Source organism: Amphiura filiformis, chromosome 8, assembly GCF_039555335.1.
Source record: "Amphiura filiformis chromosome 8, Afil_fr2py, whole genome shotgun sequence".
Classification (NCBI taxonomy): Eukaryota; Metazoa; Echinodermata; class Ophiuroidea; order Amphilepidida; family Amphiuridae; genus Amphiura; species Amphiura filiformis.
This window is the reverse complement of record NC_092635.1, coordinates 45,984,282-46,001,841: the sequence shown is the minus strand read 5'-3', so window position 1 is coordinate 46,001,841 and position 17,560 is coordinate 45,984,282. Positions and strand designations below refer to the sequence as shown.

Genomic DNA, 17,560 nt, shown 5'->3' with positions numbered 1-17,560 from the left:
CTAACAGAAAAACGAGTGAAAGCGGTAGTCAAATTCACTCATTATTGATTGCCTACTGAGATTACTACTAATATCATAAGTGAAATTTTATTCTTTCAAAATGAAAATGGAGTGAGGGCCAAAAATGCCTATAAGTTTGCATTATCCACCAAAATAATGGGATTGTAAATGATTTTTTGTTCTGACTTGGGGGAGCCCAAGTTTGGGGTGCAAAGCCCTGTACCCCCCTCAGTGCCACCACTGGTTACATCAAATCTATCTGGTCAAAATAACTGCACTCCTCATCCCAAACTCTACTGAACCATTGAACGTAACACCTGGAGTGCCATGCACCCCTTCACTGGAGTGGGGGTAACACCACACGGAGCACCTCCAATCAAACCATATGAAAGGAGGTTAGATTTATAAGATTAGTATCTGTCCTTTCTGCAGTGGTGGCACCACAGGGGGCATGGGGAGGCAAATTCACCCAGTCAGAACCCTAAATTTCCACATTTTGCAGCAATTTTGTGCCAAATTGGTTGACTCCCCCATTGAAATTGACTTTGCTTCCCACCATAAAAGTCACATTTTACTTGAGATATAGATACTATACAAGCCTTAGATTGATATTTTTCCGACATGCACATGAAAATTTTTGACATTATTTCATGATTTAGAATTCAGACGGGAAGCATGGCAAGGAAATAACAAATTCTATTTCTATTTCTGTCAATCTTGTTAGTCATTGTAGTCCAAAATTATGAAGATTTCTTGCCAATTTAGCACATTTTTGGATCTATTTTTCAACAAGAGATTAAGCTAGTCTCATCGTCCATACTATATCATTTTTTCAGGATTGTATTTCTGGATTATTTTTCTGTGTACGTGGCAAACTTTAATTCCTATTGCTTGCTCGCTTGTTTGGGAAACCTGAACTGATTATGTGCACCAAGAACTGCATCCCAGGAGGGGGTACTCTAGTTTGGGTAGGAATGTGTTTCCAAGAATCTGCAAGTTGATTCATATTTATACCAAATTACCAAGAAAATTGGATCCATTTTTATACCCGAGGCCCTGATTTTTGGTAAACTTTTGCCCAATTTCATGAAAATTTTACAAAATTTGAGTTCCAGCTGTTAGGTGAATTTTGGGTATCTTTTCAAAAACCAAACCCTGTTGCCTGACAATGGTATAATATGGGGGAAGCTCTTGTTTTTGCTGTACTAGATTGGTGTAATCCAGTGGGAGCATCAGATTTTTCCGGGGGAAGGGGATGGCAAATGCTTTTTCATCAGGAGCAAAACTGAGACTAAAAGTTTGCCATTTTGGCAGAAATTTGAGTTTTCAGTGAGGGGAGAGCACACATTTCAGGTTTGGGGAGAGGGCAACCCCGACAAGACATTTATTTATCAAACCATTTATACCAGATTAAGAAAATATGTGGACAGTGGACTCCCCTTTAATATTGAAATATGTGTCACAAACTTCAACGTCTCCAGAGAGGGAATTGTTTGTACTTCCTTCCACAGAATTATAATCAAGTTATCTGAGCTTATCTGCTTACTTCACGTCGATATCATCAGACCACCGTTACAGATTATAATGGTTGTTATACATATCTATGGCATGGGAACAGTGTGTCTTTGGCTTCTCAAGATGTAAGAAAACAATTAAAAAACACACACATTTTGGTTAATTTCTAAGGATATTTGGTGAAAATCTACACCAGTTTTGCTGTTTTGGATGATTTTTCAAAACATAGACCCATGTATAAAGATTTTCTACCCCATGTCTAGGGATAGGTTGTGAAAAGCAGACCAAGTTGACATATTTTACATGAAATTATGCCCCTTTTAAAATTGAAACTCTGTGAATTGACAGTAGCAAAATACATGTATGACCTTGAAGAAAACGGTGTCACAGAATGCAAATTATATTATGGGGATGGAGCTAAATATAATCAGGAAACTCTCTAAGTTGGCATGAATCAGTCTGCAAGAATTGACAGGGGTGGCCATGGAACATGGATATGTTTTATACTATATATGAAGAGTTCAGGCACAGCCACAGGCCATGGAACATGGATATGTTTTATACTATATGAAGAGTTCAGGCACAAAATATGATATCATATCACAGACTACTACAGACTACTCTAAAAGTGGAAATTTTTGCGCTACATTTTTTTTCACGCTTTTCACGTTTCAAGCTGCTACCGCAAAAATAACAATGCGCAAATATATTCCTTTTGTGTATAGGCCAATGTAAGGAAACCTAGAATCGCAAATTTAAAAACAAGGGAAACAGTTCAAAATTGGCAATATGCGAAAAATTAATTGCGCGAAAAGGTGAAGTCCCCGCATCCCCGAAAATGAAGGCCAATCATTCTACGAAGTGCAAAAGATGAAATTGCTAATGCACATACCACATATTTTTATGGTTTTTTGCTCAAACGCAAACACTGCACGGCGTGATTGTTAGACACATATGATCAAACAATCAGCCCTCATGAATATGCGAGAATTCACAGCATACAAAGCATGGGGAGTGGGGACTTTGGCTGTTTGCACTGGAGTAGTTTGTAAGTGATACATGTATATTGTGAAAGTGGTAATTTTTGCACTTTGCCAATTTTAAACTTCTTTGCTTGTTTTTAAATTCCCAATTTTGGAGGTAGTTGTGTTTTGCACGAAAAACATGAAACGTAATGTTCCGTGAAAATTTCCACTTTTACGGTATGTCATTGCTGCCCTGTGTTACGTTGCACAAATAGAATAACAACATTTAGCACAAAAATATACAAGGCAGCTTTCAGATCTATGAATATAGTGCCTCTCTGAAATTAAAGGGTATTACAAAAATAGGAACTTAACTTGTCAACCCCCCATGATGGAAATAGGAATGGGAAGGTTCTTTTTTTATGAGAAAATGAAATGGGGAAGTTTGTCTTTACCTCTGAAGAACTATGAACAATTACTGGGTGATGAATGTGTAATACTGAACAGGAAAGTTATTATGTCCCTTCTTGAATGAAAACTGATGGAAACATTGGTTTTTTTTCTTCATCATCTTTTATCTTCACCTTTGTCTTAAAGAAGGAAACCACAATTATAATTATTTTTGATCTGTATAAAAAACCTATTGTCAGGCTTGCAGTTGAATATGTGTTGAAAGAATGTGGTAAGCTTCTGTCTGTGCCTTGAACTCCCAGTCTGTGCCTTTAAAACAAAAAACTGACAAACAAAAATTTTATTTTCTTGAGTTGGTAATGATAAAGTGCGTAATTGGCCTGCTCTGCGCACATCATAAAAATGAAACCCTTTCAGCTGATGAGTGGCAGCAGCGCATGTGTAGGGGGAAAGAAACGTATCTAGATATATCGTATTTGTTTATACTTAGCCTGAGCCCCTCATCCACTCTCTCGAAACTATTAAACACTGCGGAACAAAATCGTCATGCGTGGTTGTTGAAGAACTAGTGGATTCGCCCTACTATCATGGCAATTTCTAACATGAAGATATCGGAGTGATGGCGCTGTGAAGGGGGACATTTGATATTGTGTCCCCTTATCTGAAAACATGGAAGACATGTCCCCTCTGTCCTCCCCAGGAATTGATGCAGATGGCTGGGATGCATTCTATACCCAGGGTCCAAGTCAACACTTGGTGATCAAGTTTACATGGCAGTTCAGACTGAAAGTATTACTCTAAGCATAACTTGACAAACCTAATCCATCTGTTCTCAAAAGCAGACAGTACATGATTTTAAAAGATTTGTATTTCAGTCATGGGTACATGGAGATAAAGCATGCTATAACCCTATTACAAAATGCATACGATTACAAAATTACAAATTTGTGGGGAAAATCAGATAAAAATCATTGTTTAATCCAAACAAGTTATATGTGTTAAAACTGCTCTTTTAATAGTCTTTTAAGTACATTCTTAATTATTCAGAATTTAAAATTTAAAAAAAAAGAAATTTTTCATTTACTGGTCTGATTTTTTTTGTATTGAGTGGGTTAAAACTTTAAAAACCCCTGGGAATCTGTACAAATATCTTCTCTAGAATACACAAACATTCTTCTTTCCTTGTTTTCTATCAAACTAAGCATCTAAACATTACTCACTATATACACATATTGCTGACTCTATTGGAAACCTAGAGGGCAAACTTCTAATTTGTAAACCATTGAATTTGTCACAGCGAATTAACACTATTATGATATTGTTTTTAGCTTTATATGTATTTTTACTTCATGGTTTGTTAACTGGACAACTAACTTCCTTTCAATCCTTGTTTTCACATCCGATGTGTGATCTAACAACAGTCCCGACACTCTGTGTATCTGTGAGTATAGGCTTGCTTGTGTGAAATGAGGGGTGTTTTCAGATGAACATGGTTCGTTAAAAAAGTTTTAAAAGCATGTTCTTCCCACAGTGTGTAAAATGAACATGCCTTTGCTTCACTTTTCTACAAATGAGATTTAAAAAATCAGCCTATAAACAAGTTTTTTGGTTAAAAAAAACAGGTTTCTCTGATTTCGAACCTGGAAATAGTCTCAGCAGGGCCTCAGACTCATTGAAGCTGAGAAGATCTCACTCAATTCTGCGAGAATCAATTGATTCTCCCCAAAACGGAGAAATATGTGCACCATGACAGACACGTGAACAGGGATTGCGTGCTATGGGGTCTACTTTGGCCAGCCAAGCTTTCCGTGCCCATGTGTTCGCACAATGACGCAATCACATCACATGGGATACCTGCACTGGCAGTTGCTTTGTGAATTGAACTTTTTTGATGTTTGGTTCAGTTTAGGGTTTATGTTATAATGTTAGAATGTTTTTCTCATGATGGTCATAAAAGTCAACTTCACAATTCTCTTTTTTGCCTTATGTCAAAATGTCATGAAAGTAAGAAAATAACAGAGACATCTCCCTTTTTTTGCAGACAATGACATAATGTGCTATTCCAGTTGAAATCCATACTACCCCTGTGGAAGATTTTGGAAATAAACTTCCACAGGGAGAGCAAGTTTTTCAAATGTAATTGGTCAGAGTTAATCATTTTGAAACCCATACTCCACTGTATTTACATATATCTTCCATAACTGGAGTGAATATTTCAAATGGAAGTTACCCAATTGTCTATTCTATTCGAAACTCGTACTCCCTCTGTTGAGGACTTTGGCTAAATTTTCCACAGGGGGAGTGTGGATTATAACTGGAATAGCCCAATTGAGGAAAGAATAAATTATTTTGGGTGAAAAAACTACCCTGTATTTTCTACAACTTGTTAACATATTAAGTCATGGCTAAAATGCATACTTAATTAGTGCAAGCTATCGTTAATTACCCAGGGATTAATGGCAGTATGATGATATGATGATTCACTGGGACACTCAACAAGCCAAGTTGAAAGACATTTCATGCTTTGTGACAATATCGAGAGGTGTTATTCAATGGACATTCTTTTGGGGTGAAAATTGCATGTGTTTTGAACATTTTGAACATCTGCATGTGATTTTGATAAAGACTTTTCAGGTCACTTCTAAGGTTGAAAGAAATGGTCTTGACAAATCTTGGCACAAAATATGTAAAAATAGCACAATTTGGTTCCATGACTGACATTTATTCATTCTGTGTGATTCTGTGACTTTCAAATCAATCTGACACTTATTCATAATATTACAGCGACATACATTAAGTCATTTACATCAAATGTTTGATACACTCTCATTTCCAGCATTTTTTGTCAAATGAAAATATTTTGTCAAGTTTTTGATTAAACTGGAACAAAAACTCCCCAAAAAAGGGAAGATTGTATAAAGTTAATTGTTTGATTCTTCTTGTATGGAGAATTTTCATGAATTGTCGAGGGTGATACTGCTTTTTTTTCAATGCAACATTGGCATCGATAACAGTAATGCTTTTTTATTGTATTCTTGGAAAATGACGAGGCACTTTTCATTCAAGGTTATGAGGGGTAGTATATAAAAAGTGATTCAAGTTGTTTAAAAGGGCATTTTGTGATCCACAGCCTCATCTCCCCACTTTTCTCAAAAAAAGTTGAGATTTTTATACTACTGGAAACCTCTGGTTACATAATGTTTATGTGCAAAGAATTTCTTGCAGATTAATTTGTTTAGCAAAAATATTGTCAAATTTGAATTACGTTCTGGTGTACCAGAATGTAATTACAACAGTGGCCTTAGTGGAGCAGTGGGATACACATAATCATGCATTTAACTCGCAAATGCAAAACTGGAATTAACTGAAATTTTGGAAATAAGGGACCGATCGTTATTTACGGCAGGGGGGGAATGGGTGTTTTGGCAAAAATATCGACAAAAATTTCGCGTTCCCCTCGCGTCCGCTCAAAATTTTCGCGTTCCCCTTGTTTTCCCAATTTTCTCCATTTAAAATTTAACAATCCCCCTCCTGGTTCAACTAAAATTTCAGGTTCCCCCCTCAAGACCACAAAAAATTTCGTGTTCCCCCTAAATTTACCCATTCCCCCCCTGCCATAAATAACGATCGCTCCCTAAGCTTTTTTGTGGATATCTAATGAAAAATGTAGTAAACGCAAACGCAAAATCCGAATTAATTGAAATTTTGGGAATAAGCTTTTTTTGTGGATATCTAATGAAATATGTAATAAAAAAGGATGCCAGGATCACGAAATACTCCTTTAATTAACTTTTTATCAATGAATTTCTGCAGCTTTGAGATAAATGAAAATTGAAAAAATATATGGACCAACTCCAAAAAATGATGCAAGCAGGGAAATCAAAAAATTAATTTCATATGAGCTATAAAAGTCCTCTTGATAAATAAGTACTATTTCTTCAATTTAGTATAGGAGTGTAGACAAACAAAATGGTGCAATTTCAAAACTTAGCATCTAATCTGTTCAGCTATATTAACTAGATCTCAAAAAGAAAAATTTAGGCAAGTTCAATGTTTTGTGAGAATGTGTCACAATTTTAAGTCACACCTACTACAGTTGGAACTTACAGTCACTTTTGGCACCCTATATAAACCTTCCAAGCACATTCAAATGTTGCTTCAGAATTCAAAATAACCTATGATAGCTACTATCACTCAACAATAGAGCAACAACAAGTTTATCATTCATCACAAAGATCTGAAACAATGATATCATATGTGTGTAAACTCAACTTATATAAGGAACTAGTTCAGTGATGAGACCTAGTTTTTTATTTACCATATCTCAAAAACTGATAACCTTCCGTACCTCATATTAACTCAGCTGCAAGAGTTCAGATAATAATGAAACCCCGGAATGAAACTTGCCTGAATGATTAATCTGAAATATTTTGTTTGTTTTATTTTGTTAAAGGGGTATGTTGTGATTCTAGAATCATCTTTTTATGAAATTTTTCAGTAGATATCTACGAAAAAACTTATTCCAATATTTCAGTTGATTCTAATTTTGCATTGCGAGCTATGCATGATTATGTGTAGTAGACTGTTCCATAGGCCACTGTGTTGTAGTGCTGTAATAACCAGAATATAAATACAAATTTGATGATATATTTGCCAAGCGAATGAATTTGCAAGAAATTGTTTGGACATTGTTACAAGCATTATGATGTAGCCACAAGCCAGAGCTTGCCTGTGGTATAAAAATCTCAACTTTTTTGGAGAAAAGTGGGGGGATGAGGCTTTGGATCACGAAATGCCCCTTTAACACAGTTACTGATTTTTGAGGAGAATAAAAGGATACTATTCTGAGGTACGGTCACCGGTACTGTATAACCCAGAAGTGGACAATATGACTGGTATACATACAATACATACATTAGTACCGTGGGGGAGTGTATCTATCTATAAAAGGTTATACTTCACCCTAACCCTAATCCAAGCCATAATCTTATAACCTTAAACCTGAACATACCCTAACCCTATTTCTAAACTTAATTCTGACTCTGACCCTAACTCTAACCCTAGTAGGCTGAACTATCCTTTCCCTAAAACTACTAAATGCTAGCCCTAATCTTCACCTAAACTGCTCTATTATAAGCCCCAACTTTAAACCTTTGCAGACTAGTGACCCTTCAGATAAATAGACTGTTCCCATATTTAGCAATAGAGCACAAGAAGAAGGACAAATTTTAAAACAGAAGACGAAAGAAGAATGACGAATAGATGGCAAAAGAAGAAGACAATGTCAACAGACTAACTGCAAATAATAATGATGATTTGCAAAATTCACTTGACACATCTCTTGCATAATTCTAACTGAAAAGTCGGCAATTGTGCTTCAACTAACTGTCTGCATAGGACTTCCCCACATGAGAATTTCAAAGTTTGTTTTAAAATACCATCCACCAGATTCAGTGTACAGTTATAATATAAAGGATACACGGACTGTCAGTCTGTCATAAGCTACAATTAAGTTGTCTAAGGATGGATAGCCCTGCAGGCCTAGGTTCATGGCTGGATCTGTTGGCTTACAACATGCATACAATTTGACAAGGATGTGGCCAGGGGTACCGGTATATTTAAACCTGTATATGAAGTATCATCATCCACCATGACAGTAATGATTTGGACAAAAATAACTACTAGTAAGTAAAAATGGGGAAAAAGAGAACAAAGACATACCTGTTTGATGTTCGTAAAATAAAATGTATCACTCAAAAATAAAATATGATCCAAAGATATATTTCACCAAGTTCGCTGGTATAGTTCCACACGCGCCAAGTAAGAATTAAATAATGTTGATTCACTTATTCAAATTTCATCCACAGTGTTGAAATGTTGGTATCCAATGGTGTAAACGGTATTGTTTCCAATATTCGTGCTATAAATCTGCTGCTAATGATTCCATTCCATCAAATGATATTAATAAACACCAGCTGATAGTTTCAATGTCTTCCACAATGTTGTACAACAAATTAAATCACATCCATTCGTTTATCATCAGCATTATAGAGACCTTACAGTTGCCACGAAGTCAAAATGTGATAAGCTTACTCCATCACCGCCAATCTAACTTCAATGTTAAAAATGTGATGGAACATGGTGCTGTTGACATTGTAGCAATAATTAGTGCTCTGCTTTTAAATATAGTGTACCATCCACGATGGAATGTTTAACAATCCTGGTTGATAATCATAGCTGGCAGGTCTGCCTACGTCAGACAGTATAATGAATGATCATGATGTATAATACTTTAGCCTTAGCTAAGGGTTACTTAAAATAAGACTTCATACAATGTCACGGCTGCTGTAGTTCCTTTAATACACTGCCACTAGTCACTCATATCAGCAGGCTGAAGTTGTACTTTGCACTACACTTGACAGTTGCAGCCATGATGCGTCATAATCTTGCTACACATACGTCAGCTAGGCCTTCACCTGTTACTATATCAAATCTGCCAGAATTCCTCCTACAACACGGAAGTGTTATTTTAACCATGTTAAAATCAGGACGGCCAAAGGAAAATAACTTTTATGCCGCAATTCAGGTCACTTCGTTTAGCCGTGCACATGTGAGCATCAGAGAGCGGCGTACGGTCTGGTAGTAGAGTGCAACTTGCGAAAGAGATTAGATACTTTTTAGTCTCCACCGCATTCCTGATAGGATACGAATTTTTTACTATTTGCGACTCCGTTTATTATATAATCTGAGACCTAAATAATAATCTGAGACCTAAATACTAGTATATTAGTCTCAGATATAAATATTAGTCTATAATTGGGTTTGCCTTTTCATATAATTTTGATTGCCCTTCTTTACACAAGTGAGAAAATAAATAAAGCAATACCCTAAATAAACAAATAAATTGATGATATACAAATACATTATGATCATTCATGTCTGATGATCGCATTAGCGTGAAACTCAGAGTTACAACTATCGTAAGTAAATAATAAATAAATAAATAAATAAATAAATAAATAAATAAATAAATAAATAAATAAATAAATAAATAAATAAATAAATAAATAAATAAATAAATAAATATATATCTGTTAACTATATTAGTGTGCATAAATGAATGAAAGGACATAAATAAAAACACATAAATGAATAAAGAATGAAAGAAAGAAAGAAAGAAAGAAATAAAGAAAGAAAGAAAAAGAAAAAAAGAAAGAAAGAAAGAAAGAACTTATAAACTTATAAAATATAATAAATAAAATGCAAAAATTTGATATCGTTAATAGCACATATCTATTAATTTAATTGATTGATTGATTGATTGATTAATTGTTTGATTATTCGATCGATTGATTAATAGAAGGCTGATCCAACCTTTTGTCAAACAGCAAAATGATCTTTATGAAAACAATATAGCTGACTTAACTTAGCAAGTGAAGAAAAAAAAGACTATAGAAGGGTAAAATTCAAACACATAGAGGAACATACCGTATCAAGATCCTAATCCCGATCCTATCAACCAGATAGTTATGATGAGAAGCGGTGTATATGTAACACCCCACACAATATCAAAAGTAAAGTTATATAGGGTCTAAATGACTTGTAATATGCCCTATTGCTTTAACAAAATATAAATGTTATAGGACCAAAAGGGAAAATGCATATTCTCAGTTAGTTCTCATGATTTTTGACATCCCAATACCTCCACACACGGTATTCCCCGACCACATCCAACACCCAGTGGTGTAGCCAGTTCGGGGGAGGGGAGGGGAGTTGAGGAAACTAGCTGGCTGGTATAAGAGGCCTACATACAATGATACAATCTGTGTGATCATCTATTCTTCAACTTGTGTCTGCACATTAATTTGTCATTGTCCAAATTGTAGACAAAACTAACTTTTTTTTTTCAAAATTGATTTCCCCTTCCCTTCCCTTCCCTTCCCTTTTGCTGATGGCGCAGTGTTAGTGGTCAGTACTGTGCACCCACTATAATAGCTCCAGCCTCCAGCCATCTCATTGGGGGAGAGGAGGGTGAGGAAACTAGCTGATTGGCATAAGAGGCCTGATCTTTATGATCATCTTCAACTTGCGTCTGCACACTAATTTTGTCCAAATTGCAGACAAACCTAACCTTTTTTTTTTCAAAATTGATTTCCCCTTCCTTTTCCCTTTTGCTGATGGCGCAGTGTTAGTGATCAGTGGTCAGTGCTATGCACCTACTAGCTCCAGCCATCTAACTGGGGGATGGGTGACTAGCTGACTGTCATAAGAGGCCTTCATACAATATCTATGATAATCTTCAACTTGCATGTGTCTGTACACTAATTTGTCATTGTCCAAATTGCAGACAAACCTAACCTTTTTTTTTCTTCAAAATTGATTACCCCTTCCTTTTGCTGATGGCGCAGTCTTAGTGGTGCTACTGTCAGCTCCAGCCATCTCACTGTCGGACTTTTAATTATCTTTCCCTTTATAATCATATTTTTGAATCTTGATGTATTTCATGTGCAATATGTAAATTTTATGTGCCAGTGGCAATGTAAAATAAATACTAGTAAAGTAAATCAACAAATTATGGCTATAGCATTTAACAAGCTTGAACGGGGGTGGGGGAAGAAGTGGGGAGATGTTCCACTGTGGCTCCCCTCCTTTACTTCCCCTTGACTATGCCACTGCTACAGGAAAAAAAACCCATCTATTATACCCGCTGCCCGTGTTAGAAATAATCTGGGGCCGCGCCCTCGGGCATGAGAAAAGACGGCCTATAGATTTCGATAGATTTTCAAATCGAAAATGTTGGTTTCTATTCTATGAACACTATAGATAAAAGAGTTTGACCTCTTATGAGGACTTCTCTATATATTTTCATGGAGGCCTGAATCTGAGACAAGAACAGACCTGAATGGCCCTTGGCTTTAGTTCATGAGCACATGGCTCATGAGTTATGCTGCCTACTGCCATTTTGCATAATACACATGTGGTTTTTGTGTGTGTTTGTGGGGGGGGGGCAGGGTAACCCCAATTTAAAATCATGTGATACGAGTGTAACGATCAGTACGCCTAAATAACATATTTGAACCTTTTCCTAGGCTCTTCTTCTACATCTTTTTAGGGCTTTAGTATCGAAACGGTGCCTATCTAATGCCAAATACCCCCCCCCCCTTTTTTTTTTCAGAAAAAAGTTGGAGCATTTTCTTAGGTTGAAAGGGAACAACTGTGCTCCCCATAAAGGCCCTGGAGATGTTTAAAACATGCACAATTTTTTTATTAAAAACTTTGCCCCTTCCCCCACCGGGCCGGCACAGATTTATTTCAGTGTCCCTACCAAATATATTTTTTATGATTTGGCGAGTCTGTGAAAAAGCCTAGAAGTAAAACTTTGTTTGCTGATCCCATGTATCATTCCTATGGGCAATTAGCGCGCCAGTCGAAGCTGTTGGTTGTGCGGAACCAAATTGGGTCATCCTGTGGTCATTGCCGTAGCAACCTGTAGCGAAGTGTTGATTGTAGAGAGGAAAACGATGATTTTCCTCACGAATTTTCGCTTATAGCTGTACATAAAATGTAAGAATTGTGTCACCAGTTGGTTTTAATGTAAGTTTACATTCTACTAATTGTTTAAAAATTTTATTTTTGCTTGAGTAGCGTATGTTTACTGATATTGCCAATGCAACGAATGCAGTTTTAGTTGCAGAATTCGGAAACCTTTTCATAATATTATTATGCATTGGGTTCGTACGTACAACAAGCCTTGAGAAGCTTTAATGTGACTGTAAAATAAGTCAATGCAGCTGTGTTTTGCTATAGTACGGATTGTAGGCGACCACCCTTTGGCCTAGTTCCAGTCCCGGGTTGCAGTAACTCAACTGTAAGTGTAACTTGCTTGATATAAAAGTATCTTCAAAATTTAACCTTCCAAGTCCCATGCATGCTTCATTTAATTAAATAAATTAATAATATTTTTTTTTTGATTTGATTTGTTCGGGTTTTGACAACCCTGGATAACCCAAGAAAGCCTCTATTGAAGCTTATTTCCATTGGGGTCCATTTGAACACCGGAACGGGTTGGGAACAGTCAGGGGTTAAACACCCTACTCTTTTCGAAACTGTCTGCGAGATACATGTACAGGTATGGCTCTCTGTACACGGGACCGACGACTTAACGTCCCCTCCGAAGGACGGAGTACTTTCATGATTCATTTACCCAATTCTAAATGAACCATGGGGAGAGCGGAAGTCTGAATTTAATCTACAGAAGTTGCCAATTAATTTCAGGCTTTTTTTTTCCAAGTCAATATCCCAGCAAATCGCCACCGCCGGGAATCGAACCCGGGACCTCATGCACTAAAGGCAAGTACCCTAACCATTGCGCCACGCTCTCCCACATTACATTATTATAAATATTAATATTATATGTTGTCATTAGTACAAGGAACTTAATATACATTGTCTCTGCTCTGGATAATGTATTTAGACAATTTACAATATGGCGTATGGGAATTGTTGAATGAATTCAGTCAAGAATTCTCTCGGTCGGGGCCACGTCACATCCATTCATCATGCATGCCATTGGCGTGAAAACAACTTATTGTATATTTTTATTTGCAGAGAGTCAAACCTGGCACAATAGTGTGATAGCTTGTGATACACTCCAGAGTTCAGTGAATGCGAATGTTGTTTTCACTCAAGTGCTATTGTCAACCGGTTCATGCCCGGATGTCCGACCGACAGAATAGGATCCGTCACCCATTGTTTGGGAGCCCTTAGTTCGGCACTCTTTCCTTTTAGACCACCAAGCTATAAGATTAAAACTTACAAATTTATCATATTAAACTTTCGCATCAAGGTTAAACATGTTCTTAGCTACATACCTTTTATTTCGATTGTCGAACAAGCTTTATTATGTTCCGAAATCCTTGTTTTTATCGCAATTTTTGATGTAAAGAGCTGAATACAAAATCGGTGATGCAAACTCTAAAACATTTGTGTAGCACAAGCGCTTGAAGTACTCTCCTTTTGACGGTGAATTACACTCGTGTATCAAGCATTTTCAAGCACGTTTGACAGTATTTTACTGCATCACTCAATTTTGCATTTATTGGCGAATTTCTTGAAACACAATGTATTTTTCTTTTAAAAAAATCCCTCATTTCACAAATTCTTTCAGGCCTTGCCGTTTTAATCTAAATTACATTCAAGTTTTAGCACTTCCAATGTATTCAATTTATCGTAATAAATTAGTCTTGATTTCTGAAAGAGAGGGTGTCACTGTCAGCAGTGCGTAAGTGTGTCATACTGATTGCTCTTTCAGACAGGCACGTGATTCGACCACTATAGAAAAATTCGTGGACATCGTGGAACATACTCTTTGCGTGGCTGTGCGTAGTAAGCAGTTGTACGCAGATAGCCTCGCTAATATGGACGCGTAGAGTAGCGTTGTACGCGCGTGTAGTTGGCATGATTAGTCGCGGAGTAACAAGCGTAGTTGAATGTTCCACGATGTCCACGAATTTGAAATTTTTTCTATAGCGAGTGATTCGATTACTCGCCTAGTATCAAGGTAGCGAGCGATTGACCACTCGCCTTTGATATCTAGACGGCAAGGCCTGTTCTTTGCCACTTTCCACTCAACTGATCATCTTTTTATGTGATGGAAGTGATGCTGATTTTATGAAGGTATGTTTCTTACTTTTCCGATAATTTTTAAATTGTTTTTGAGACAAAAACTTCCTAGCAGAATAGCCGTTTTCACTTGTTTTCAAAAAGATGTTTTAACCTTGTTTTTTACCCCATAATTTGCCTCATTTATCGAAGCCCTGCCCTAATACATTAAACCTTGATTTCAAAGTGTTTGGCAACTGTTTAACCTTGATGCAAAAGTAAACCTTGATGCAAAAGTAATAACTTAGTCCCTATATAATATAGCGAGCAGGGTTCGCGTTTTAATGCGTCATTGCGTCCTGGACGCAAAATTTTGAAAATGGGTAGATATGGACGCACTGAATTTCTAAATCCAAGGAGGTTAAGGGGCTAAAAAATCTCAACTGGACGCATCCAAATCGCAGCGGATTTACTGTGTAGAAATAAAAAAATCCTCCCATTTAACAATGTTAACTGTTTATCTACATAAATGTGTCATTAATTTTCAAAATCGGCCACAAAAAGTCGTTGTTTTTAGGAATTCTGTCGGTCGAACATCCGGGCTATCTCTAGTCTCGGGCCCAAACTGCATGTGGCGCACGGTTTGTTGTGAACAACAGAAACCGGCTGTGAAGGAGGCTACATAGCGATGTTGCTGGAGTGGCATTCAATTTCGGAAAAAACGACACTCGAACATGGAATTTAATTTTTAGTTTGTCAGTATATAAACGGTAAATCAAGTAAGTTTCTTTCACTCTTAAAACTTAGAAACGGTTGTTTGATTCCACTGTCTATTTGCGATCGAAATTTACATAACACCAATGACAGAAATCATCAATAAAAATCGAATCAGGGACTTGTTTTCACTCGAACATCATCAACCGGAAGTGACGTGACACGGACCGACAGAATATCCAAGGCTGGGCGCCGTCAATTTTCAGTTCATATCGTCGCCGGTCATTATTTTTCAACTTTCAGAAAGTCCGGCATTCTAGGCCCCAAATTGCATAATATGCACATCATTTTCCAAGCAACTGAACCCCTAAAATGGTGAATTATGGACTAATTTACTTCAATAATTGATATATCACACAGTAATACTGATTTGTGAAGTAGAATTTACAGTAACTTCAGATGTTTTGCCGTATCGCGAACTTTATGAAATCGAGTCCATCTTGGTTTTAAGATAAACAAAGATATACTGCCCTCTCCAGGCAGTAGTAGTAGTAGTATTGTCGTAGTTCCCTCCTTTCTACAGGAGCACCATTCTACATTCTACAGGATTTTATGGGTAGACAACCTATGTACAGTTGTATCGCGCCCATCTTGTCCTCTTGAACCTAGAGGGTTGAGTGCAGATATCAGAACCGGGATGATCCCCCTTCTCTCTTCGAATAGCTCTGACACTTTTTAACGTGCACAGGGATGAATCCTCCTGTACACGGGACCAACGGCTTTACGTGACTTCCGAATCACGGACATCGCACATAACTACCTATATCTGCACGTGCTAGGCAGTGTATGGGGGCGAGAAGAAATTCTTCAATTAAATTCTGAAATTAAATTACTGAACCTAATTGAAGGATTCCCGACCGGGAAACGGATGTATAAAGTCTCTATAAAGTGTGTGTAAAGTCACAATTTAGTCTCATAGTCATAAATATGCAGTTTTTAGTCATAATAAGCAGTTTTAGTGTCACAGTTACATGTAGTTACAGAAGGATGAAAAGCTGAATACACATAGGGAAGTCATGCAGTGATGAATAAGTTTCATGCAGATGGTAGATGATGAAGTGTACATGCACACGTGCAAAAAGCAATTGATGCAAGGGGGGCAGGGGATATGAAGGGAAGGGGAGTTTCCTGTCATGGTAGAAAGGAAACAGGAGTTACATGCGAAGTCTAGATCACGCATGTAACCATACACATACAGATGTTAGTCGACAAGTGCCTTCAGCAGGCGCATTCTTGCTGTATGCAATTTGTGGCACCAGTTCCTGCTGATTGGTTCAATTTTGACGATGTTGAATGTTGGCAAATTTGATATCTGCGTTGAGGAGTCGATTACAATCTGGGTGAGGTACGATGAGTTACCATCAGTGTTGTGAGTCGGTAAATTACCGGTTAATTTACATGGTAAATTACCGGTAATTTACCGCCATCTTAATTTACCGTGGTAAAATATGGTAAAATAAGTAAATTAAGTAAATTATGGAAAAAAAGATTTTTTTATTAAAAATTCTAATAATATTGTTTTTGTTTGTTTGTTTTATAGTAGATGCCATTTTTGTTTGCAATATTTGCACAACTTACTTGAAATAATGATTTTGTAGACCCCTGCTACCTATATAACTGCCCATACTTTTACTAGTACATTCAGCTGATCAGCATGTTCTTGTGACTTGCATATACTTGTATATATTTATTGCATTAGCACTCATCATGATCATAAGAAAGAAATGAAACAATAACACCTTAAAACTTTCACATATTAAATCTTATAATTTAAAATTATGAAAGCACTGAAAGCAGCACCCCCTCCCAAGCCCCCTCAATGGTGCTTCCAAATTGTGAGGGGTTGATCATGGCTTGACAAGCTTTCTATGTTTTAAAAACATTTAAAAGGAACTGTACAACTCAAGGTAAAATGTCCCATACTTTTTGTCACAAATATGAGTGAGCTTTTGACTGAAGATTTTGATTTCACAGAATATAAATGCTCTGTCTCTGTTTTACCAAAGTGTTCCCTGTGTACATGTATTTTGGGCAAAACATCATCATGCTACGTAAGTTGAAGTTAGCATCCTGGAAGTATAACATTTGACACGTTTACTTTTAACTAGATCCAAATACGTGTATGAAGGATTAGGATCATTACCATCAGTCATGAGTGCAAATTTCAATTGAATGAACACAGCCTGACACAAGCGTGACAATTTGTTTGCGTACTATGCCAGCGTATGCAACTGTGTGTCTGTAAGTTAACTCGGTATTGGTTTAGTATTGTATCCAAGGTTGTGGGTTCGCAT

At 36.8% G+C, this 17,560-nt stretch overlaps 2 protein-coding genes across 2 annotated transcripts in view; one reads left to right on the top strand and one right to left on the bottom strand.

Moving 5' to 3' along the window:
• LOC140159112 (uncharacterized) overlaps positions 1 to 9,227 on the bottom strand; it is a 63,479-nt gene extending 54,252 nt beyond the window's left edge. The window contains exon 1 of the mRNA XM_072182464.1: positions 8,613 to 9,227. The gene's annotated coding sequence lies outside the window, so the exon portion shown is untranslated. The remainder of the gene's footprint in view (positions 1 to 8,612) is intronic.
• A 3,121-nt stretch (positions 9,228 to 12,348) lies between these two features.
• The window catches only part of LOC140159109 (uncharacterized), a 33,453-nt gene continuing 28,241 nt past the window's right edge, over positions 12,349 to 17,560 (top strand). The window contains exon 1 of the mRNA XM_072182461.1: positions 12,349 to 12,485. The gene's annotated coding sequence lies outside the window, so the exon portion shown is untranslated. The remainder of the gene's footprint in view (positions 12,486 to 17,560) is intronic.